Source organism: Silene latifolia, chromosome Y (genome assembly GCF_048544455.1).
Source record: "Silene latifolia isolate original U9 population chromosome Y, ASM4854445v1, whole genome shotgun sequence".
Classification (NCBI taxonomy): Eukaryota; Viridiplantae; Streptophyta; class Magnoliopsida; order Caryophyllales; family Caryophyllaceae; genus Silene; species Silene latifolia.
In genome coordinates this window covers 310,969,590-310,979,146 of record NC_133538.1, presented here as the reverse complement: position 1 = coordinate 310,979,146, position 9,557 = coordinate 310,969,590, and the positions used below count along the sequence as shown (strand labels likewise).

The 9,557-nt window shown below is 36.6% G+C and overlaps 1 long non-coding RNA gene and 1 pseudogene across 3 annotated transcripts; both read right to left on the bottom strand.

Annotated features, from left to right (window-relative positions):
• Window positions 1-9,557, bottom strand: part of LOC141633408 (alanine aminotransferase 2-like) — a 44,399-nt pseudogene that overhangs the window by 27,708 nt on the left and 7,134 nt on the right.
• Window positions 4,924-9,298, bottom strand: LOC141633397 (uncharacterized). Of its 3 annotated transcripts, none has more exons than XR_012538179.1 (6): window positions 9,197-9,298; window positions 8,737-8,794; window positions 8,594-8,654; window positions 6,784-6,945; window positions 6,495-6,611; window positions 4,924-5,067 (listed from the first exon to the last, which is right to left on the bottom strand). It is a non-coding gene; the product is annotated as an uncharacterized LOC141633397 (long non-coding RNA). The 3 variants fall into 3 exon arrangements; XR_012538178.1 differs by lacking the exon at window positions 4,924-5,067 and adding an exon at window positions 6,100-6,226; XR_012538180.1 differs by lacking the exons at window positions 4,924-5,067; window positions 9,197-9,298 and adding exons at window positions 6,100-6,226; window positions 8,925-9,185.

Here is a 9,557-nt window from a genome sequence, read left to right as displayed (position 1 = left end):
GGGTAAACTCCAATGGGTCGAGGGTAAATGGGTTAGCTCACATCTCGAATTCCATGTAAACCCGTCTCAATTAACTTACGAAACAACTCGATCTTACGATACAACGCGAGTCAAGTAAAATAACTTAACGTAATTATCGTCTAAACAATTACCCGACTTAAATAGTAAAATAAAATACGGAGTATTACGTCTTTCCCCTTAAAATGAACTTCGTCCCAAAGTTCGCTCATCTATCAAACCTCCAAGCATCACCGTGGGTACCAAAACAGATTTTCTAGTATAAGAACTCAAGAACTAACTTAGGCCCATAAAACAAAATGTTACATTCTACCCTCCTAAAAAGAAAGTTACGTCCCGGAACTTACTTCATGCAAACATATCACCACGAATCATTCCATCATCCTACTACCGTTGTTCACCTCGACCTATTAGAGCACCATACCAGTAGTTTAACTACACGCTTCTCTTACACATCAACCAACTAACATAAGTAAGAACACAACATAGAGAACTCATTTGCATGGGTACACCCAACGAAACATCAACTTAATCAAACCACAATCTATAAACAAGTGCAACATAACATTAAGATTTTACAATCCTACCCAACTAAAAACATGGTTACGTCCTCGTAACCTCTTTTCAACTTTCATATACGTATGCAACAAAATCACCGTCAACAACATGTAAATAAAAGAACACATGATAAGAGATCTGCGATTAACATTAAAGTCGAAAACAAGGTTTTATTATGGAATTAATTGATTGTCAACAAGTAACACTTATTACTTAGCTCATGCTTAACTTAAAAACACAACATCAAACTAAAAGAACAACAAGAAAGGAGCTAAAGGTTTACACGGTTTCATAACAGATCGATCATGGTGTTACTAGCTCTAACCTAATGATCTAGGTCGTGCTTACTCGATTCTCGGTGACTTCTATGTCATTCCCTTCCTGGTTCACCTCTTCCCCAAAGTCCGGGTTTGGGTGGTTCATCGTACTTTCGGCATCGGTACATTAGCATAAAATTCGTATCTCGTGTCGCCTGATATAAAGTCAAAGGTATGCTCGGGCGGGTAATTGGCCCCGCCGCAGTAATTGGGGTCACGGCATAACCTCATGCAATGGGTGGACAACTCTCTCATATAGAAGTGTTTGCTGTCCCTTAGTATGCCGTCAGGGATAGTATCAATAAGGGTATACGCTCTTAATCGATTATTAGTTAAGTACTGTGGTGCCCATTATGGCCATACTTGTCCATGGCAAAGACAAAGTTTCTCACAATGCTCATTGAAGTCGATCAAGTGACATGTAACAGTCTCGCGGGTGTACATTGTAGGGATCCACCCTACAGAGTTGAAAGCTAAACAAATTAGGACACAAGGGTGATACCGTAGAAGGTGTTAAGATACAGGATTCATTCACGTGGTTTAAGTGTGCGAAAGTTATATAACAAGTTTTCAGAGTAGCTGTTGTAGTACCAGGGTTTTGGTCAACTCAAGATTATCACAGTTCGCATTATCTACTAGAGAACAACAACCTTAGAAAGATCAACCATAAGGATATACATATACCAGCATACAATTTTAACATTGACCCCACCAAATTCCTCTCTCAAGTCAAAACTATTACTAATTCCGAACAATTGATCCATATACGCATTCATTCCGCCCTACCACTAACAATCACCAGGAGTATTAAAACATGCTGCACATACGCACTACTTAAACACTTTGAAACCACAGAAAACATAACATGTAATCAAAACCATTTGACTCATCAGCTATGCAACACGAATTAGTCAGTTTGCATGATGTAAATTCTGAAAACATATTTCCCAATAAAAGTAACAACATATGATCCATGAAAACAACAACAACATTACTTCCATATCACACATGTGTTTAACATTTTAGCAACCTTATCATTCAATTGTGTCCAGCAACGTAGTATAACTCATTTTCAGCAAAACAAAAGATATCGCATAATTAGCTTAAACATACACATTTGCCTTCATATACTTTGTAGGACATTATCTATGGTAAAATATTAGCAACTTGAACAACTTCTCTGATTTGCACGATTTGAATAATTAGGCAACTCGTAGGCGCAACTAATTGTATCTATAACGACTATCATTTAAACCAACGCATATCATGTGAATCATAAAAGGGTTATCCCATTATAATTGGCCAACATAGCTGACATAAGAAAATTTCCGTCAAAATAATCACCTTAGCATTTCGTGACAATACAACTATGAACATATCCAATAAGGAACAACGACACTATTTTATTATCATATCATAAGTTTAGGTTCAACTGAATAAATTAATGCAATGAAAGTAATAAGTATAACTATAGGCACACAGACTCACATAAAAGACATTAGAACCCAGATGACATCCTACATGTGAACATTTAGACATACTCATTACTACCATCCATGTGTAAACATTTAAACTTAATTATTATAAATATTCACGCGAGTATATTAGAACAGTCAAGTTAACATTTAACGCCACCAATTTTACCAAGATATGACAATATAGTTTTATATTTATATATATCCGACCACTATACAAGTATGATGAACACACCAGAGATATTACAACATGCCAAACATATATAAAATATGCAACAACTGGACTCGTATAAAATATTTCACCCTCGATTAAGGATCAGATTAAGCTATTCAATTTCACTCATACTATCATGCCAACAATGTTATAAACTAAACTTTAATTTTTTTTTATCACTTGTTAAGATACATAACCAATGAATATGTGTGCTACTATCATAATATAAGGACACTATAATTTCACATTAATAAGGCTCATGAAATAATCGAACAACTTTATGAAAACTCAACATAGAATTCACATTTTAAAAGTTATGATTCACGTGGTAAATTCCAAAAATCACGAATAAATAACCGTTCAACGAAAACTTGAGTTATATTACATTTTTATAACATACAGAGAGTTAATAATTCGTGAGAAAAAGAATGAGGTCCAAAGCTCAAGAATTCAATTTTTAAAGGATTTTACAACTCAGTTGGTCCAAACAAGTATGTGACAGCAATTGGTCCGAAACTTGGGTCAGTTTGCAAAACTTACCATTTAATATAGAGACATCAAGAATTTTCGTGGCTTATCAATTTGAAAACATATGCGAATCTTCTGATCGATGGAGTTGGAATTATGCAAAAATTATTAATACAATTTAAATGAGGATTTTTACAAAATCGTTGGTCAAAACATCACTGCACAGGAACTTCCTGACCACAGCCCACTAAAATATTTATTACTCCTAATTCGTATATCCTATAAGCATGAAACCAACGCCAAATGAACACTAACTCACGAGGCTATCTCTCAGAAAATTTTCATCTATAGGCGACAAACAGAAAACGAATGGCAGTAAGATCAATTAGAGAGTAAAATCAAACAAAACGTGTTTCAGCACTAGGTCATTCATTTACTATGTTCCAAGCTCTTACAACCACACTATCGATACTAACCCATCCTAACTTAAATCTCACACTTTGTACTTATGTAAAAATCTATCCCATAGCATCCCATAGCATCTCGATCTACTCCTTACATCTAAATCACGATTGCTATGACTAGAAACATGCAATTCAATAGTGTTTCTCATTACTATCACAATACTATACTAGCATGGCTTCGGGATCACATAACCGCATATCACGAGACATAATAGCCCTATCAACACATCATTCGACATCCATCCAGATAAATATCATCAATTCGCAATTATTTTCACGCTCACGATTACCACAATCCAACAATTATCAACCTGAACACGAAAATTTTAATTCTCATCTCCACAACATCACATGATCACGCCATCATTCATACAAAATACTTACCGTAACGTTGTCCTGCAGCATGGTTAGAATATATGGGTCTCAAGGTGTACATCCACTCGATTATATCTAAGGTTTTCCTTCTAACTACCCCATTCACTCAATTTCTCTCGGGTTACCTGGTTCAAAACTGAGAGGGCAAAAGAGCACGTATTAAGGGCGCCTTCTTAACCGCACTGTGAGCTCCTAACAGTTTATTCCCAGGGGTTCATTTTATTTAGACACATCCTACGTTCATTGGGTTCATTGGTTTAGGCCTGAGGATCGTTCGCTCTGATACCACTTTGTAACACCCCGATTTATAAAGGAGCCTCTAGCAAGACATTCCCTAATAAACCGGACTGTTACCATCTCGGTTTCCCGAGGTAGTGAATAACAAATTAAACTCCAAGGCAAATTACATAATTTCTTTAACTTAACTTTTTACAAAACCTCATTTACATCAAATTACAAGAACTAACATAAATAAAAGTGAAAGTCTTCTAAATGATGATCTAGCTACTAAGTCTTCGATCCAAAGTCTCACGCCCATCAAGCTCCCATCCTATCTCATAAACCCGTCAAGTCTCGCTCCCCAATATTTGGATCGTCACAGGTGTTCACGAATACACCGGGTCAACCACGAGGTTGAGTAGGGAATACAATGAAACAACAAAATATGATATGCATGCTCCTCCGTCACCTCCATCTCAACTCATATCTCATAACCCGAACGCCCACCATACCGATCCCCTAGACTATATATATCGATCGTAGCCGATCTGCCACCGTTGAGGACACCAGGGCAAGTGCTGCAGAACCCGCCTGGGCCTTATCACAACATCATCATCACTACACCACATCACCACAACATCCTCCATCTCCAATGCATATGAATGCGCAACAAGAAACAATGCAACACAATATGTATATCAATGAATGAAATCATGCCACTACCAAAAATGTTGTGATAACATACTCAACACGATCGATCACCAACCACATTCCAAAGATATAAATCATAACATAAATCAACAACCACGAAACAAGTCAACGTTCACAGTTTGGTCATATGAAACACAACAAGTCAACACAACTTAACAACAACGCTGATAAGTCAAGTGTATTTCCCTACCTTTTCGCAATCCAAGCTCACACAAGCAATCAATTATGAACCTTCACATATCCATCACCTACATAACATAATTATATATAATTACCACCTACTCAATCAAATAATCATGCACATAACCTAGACTCATCATAACTTAATAGGAATATCAACTTAAAGAACAAACACGATTTTTCCTGATTTTCCAGCACATGACAGACTCGGAATAAAATACATAACTAATTCCAGAAAAATCAAATTGATACAAGGCCAATTGAATTGGAACCCCATGAGTCTTAGCTACAAATTATATCTAACGTGTTTTTCCCAAATTCCATACTTATCAAGGGTTTCCAGACTGATTTCCAAAAACTGACAGAAACCGTCGCATAAAAAGTATTGATTCATAAAACGAGTTTAAAACATTATTTTTCAGAAATTCCAAATCCTATTATCATCTAGACTATACAAAGATTATGTATGAAGAAGCCTCATAACTGAATCGACATAAAAATTAAGGTTTCAAATCATTTTCCACAACCAAATCAGATTCGCGGACTTTTCAGCGACATGTTCATAAATAAATCACCTAGGACAAACCACAAAGAATTTGACTATGAGATTTTATATGCATAAACTAGACATCAAATAAACAGGACTCTCTTTTCAAACTTTTCGAAAAAGACGACTTTAAAACAGTATAAACAATGGAATGAAATCGACTTACAAACAGGGAATCGAATTAGGTTGGAATCGATGAGCAATCTTCAATCAAATGCAAGGATCGTGTGTGTGTGTGTTGGTGTGCGTCGAAAAGAGGGAGGCGGGTGAGATGAGGGTTGTGTAGTGTTAGGGTAAAAATTAGGTTAAGAATTAGGTTAAAACATGATGTTGGGTGTTGGGTTAAACATGTTATTGGGTAAACTCCAATGGGTCGAGGGTAAATGGGTTAGCTCACATCTCGAATTCCATGTAAACCCGTCTCAATTAACTTACGAAACAACTCGATCTTACGATACAACGCGAGTCAAGTAAAATAACTTAACGTAATTATCGTCTAAACAATTACCCGACTTAAATAGTAAAATAAAATACGGAGTATTACAGTTTGTGGGTATGGTAGACAAGACGAGTGGCCAGGAGTGTTTCAAAGGTGACATCAACCGACCCCTATCGTCACCAATCACGCCACAATCACCCGGAACGTTCAACAACGATTGCCACCAACGAGCATAAAACACCTTACAAAAACGATTTGCGACAATTAGGCCTAACAATCCAGCCCTCAACCCTAATTCAAAAACCCTAAAATAAAATAAAAATCCCACACAGTTGCACATTCGAAATACCAAAAGTATCGTAAAAAAAAAAAAAAAAAAAAAAAAAAACTAAAAAACTAATTCAGAATGCGATCAAAAGGAGCAGCGACAACTAACCACAAAATAGGCAACAACAAAGGACTATAACAACTAACACAGAATGCGGCCAATAAGAGCAGCAGTAACTAACCGCAAAATAAGTAACAAAGGGGCACTGGAGAAGGCAGGAGAGACAAGGAGTAGATGAGAGTGAGACCAAGAAGATTATTTAGTTAGGCGGCATGCAAATACGCACGCAGAGTGAAACCTGCAAATGGTAACTAAGCCAAATCAATGAACCAATAATAAGTTTGTACCATCAGAGTAGAATTAATTAACTTTAAGACCATTATAATACGTGATCAAGTATAGGAAGAGGAGGAAGGCGCTATGTGCACACAAAAGGCCCACAATAAACGGTATACCATTAATGCAATTACCTGAACTATCGAGCCATCAACAATCTTCGCCCCATACACACACACCATACAGAACATCTACAAGCTTGATCAAGCAAACCAAACCATTAAACCACAGACATCCAAATTAGAATATCGTCTCTGCCCCAAACAAAGAACACTAAATTCTGGAAAGGCAAATACCTGGAAATGCAAGAAACCCAATATAACACAGGCCAGAAAATGCTTCGAAAAGTATAAAAACACAGCAGAGATAAGTAAATTGTCTGGTGTTAGACGACAATCTAATTATCACCCTCACCAACGGCAACCTCTTGCCTACGTCCATTACACACACCATGATATTTGAAAGCCACTTCTGATAAAGAACACCCAACAAATACTATGTTAAAATAGCAGCTGACCTGCATCGCTCAACAACTGCAACTCATAGGCAAGAGAAAAGTCGGATTATATAGAACAATTTAGGAGGGAAGGGGGGTTAATCTTTTGGAAATTAATTGGCACACCACATAAACATGCAATATTCTAAACACAACTTCAATACCTATCATAAATGCCGAGATTATAAACTATTAGCATTCAGACACACTCAAATGCAGCACCTACAAATTTCCAGAGCCAATCCATGGCCATCACATAATTCATAGTCACTCAATCCATGTTCCAACAACCTCACATGTATCGTCAACTAAACAAAGGCTTCACTAAACTGTTGGGGCTAAATTATGTCGCTAAAGTATAATATACGCGAGAGTCCTGTCACCAAGGTATAATATAAGCGAGAGGATTCCGGTTGTATGATCTCAAGACCTACCATATTGATCCTAACAACGGATTAGTTGCCTCTAGCTCTAAATAAAACTCGCCGATATTTGAAAGCCACCTCTAATAAGACTCGATGATGCTGAGATTATAAACCATTATCATCAAGAGACACCCAACCGCAACACCTACAACTTTCAGACCCAATCCATAACAATCACATAATTCATAGTCACTCAATCCACGTTCCAATAACCTCACATGTACCTCCAGCTAAGCAAAGGGCACACTAAAACGCGAGTGCTAAATTGTGTCACCAAAGTATAATATAGGCGAGAGGTTTCAGTCGTATGATCTAAAGACCGACCTTAATATTCCCAACAACGGATTAGTTGCCTCTATCTCTAATAACACTCGTCGATATTTGACAACCACCTTTAATAAGCCACCTTGATGTTGGTATAATAATCTGTTGCCACCAATAAACACCCAAAAGTTTCCAGACCCAATATATAACCATCATATAATTCATAGTCACTCAATCCCCGTTCCAACGGCCTCACATGTACCGTCAACTAAACGCACGCTAACTCGGTTAAAAGAAATACACCAACTCAATGAAAAGACGACAGTGTAGTGAACAAAAGACTGAGAAACCAATAGTACAACTCACATATAACGAAGCTTCCATAATCTTTCAACAATAACAATAACAGTAATACCCAATAAATACAGTACACATTGCAGGAAAATAGTCGGACCCGTGATAATAAGTTCCCAAAGGAAAAAATTTACCGATAACCATTTTTTATAGATATTGAAAACAAACTTCTACAAGGTAAACAAGTGTAGCAATACTCTACTTTATAAAACTGTATACAATATGATTTGCACAGGACAATGAAGCTCAGCAAAATAAATTGAAAGTCACTTAAAAACGCAAGAAAAATATGCTAAAGAACAAACCAAACATGAAATGGCCACCACCAAAAGCACAAAATTCAACATGGTACTTGAATGGCCACAAGGAAAAAAAAGGGAGGAAAGGATAAATCAGAGCACTCACCACAACCCAACAAGAAAAATTGGGATTATCATCTCAAATCAAGGACCGCGATAACATTGAACTGATGTAAAATATAAACAAAGCATTAAAATAGTAACAACCCAATTATTAAGAAAAAAAATCACACCAAGAGCATGATATACCTATTATGTAAACAGAGAGGAAAATGAAGAACTGAAGATCAACGTCATCTTGTAATACCTGATAATCAAATAGATATTCGCAAAAAGAAGTAAAAATCATGAATATTATGATTAGTGTAAGAGTAACCCTACAAATAAACCTAAAATTGCACCGATGTAAAGATTGATGAAGGTAGTTGACAATTCACCTTTTTGAGTGAAATAATATAGAAGATGGAAATTGTTGATCGGATTATTCACGAGGGAATACAAGCCCATATATACATAAGATTACAAAGGTATTTACGGAAACAAAAAATACTAAGCCTAATTATATGCAATCACAATATGAACAGAATATTTACACCAAGGATATGCAACGACTCTTTGATATGCAACGACTGTATTGTGATCTTGTGATCGGTCTATTAAGAGAGATGAGATGATAAACAACAGTTGATGGGAATTTAAGAAGATGAACCTGCGATTGTTGCGCGGCAGAGCGAGATGAGGGTTTTTGAAGGTGAAGTAGGTTTGTATAAATTGAGCAGCGCTAGATGGAAAGGCAGAAATGTAGAATGAAAGGGTGAAAGGATGAAAGGCTGAGAATAAAATACGGTAAAGTTAGAAGGGAGGGTGAGGATTGATAGGGAGACATCAAGGGTGGAGAATGAAAGGCTACTATTCATTGCTACAGTAGTTATAGTCCTCTCTTTTTAAAGAGTAAGGATTATGAAATTGAATCAGTATCAGCAACTGTCAATTATATAACTCGAAGTAAAAATTTTGCCAAGCACGATAGGCTAACTACGGACTATAAAACAGCATAGAGAAAACGAATT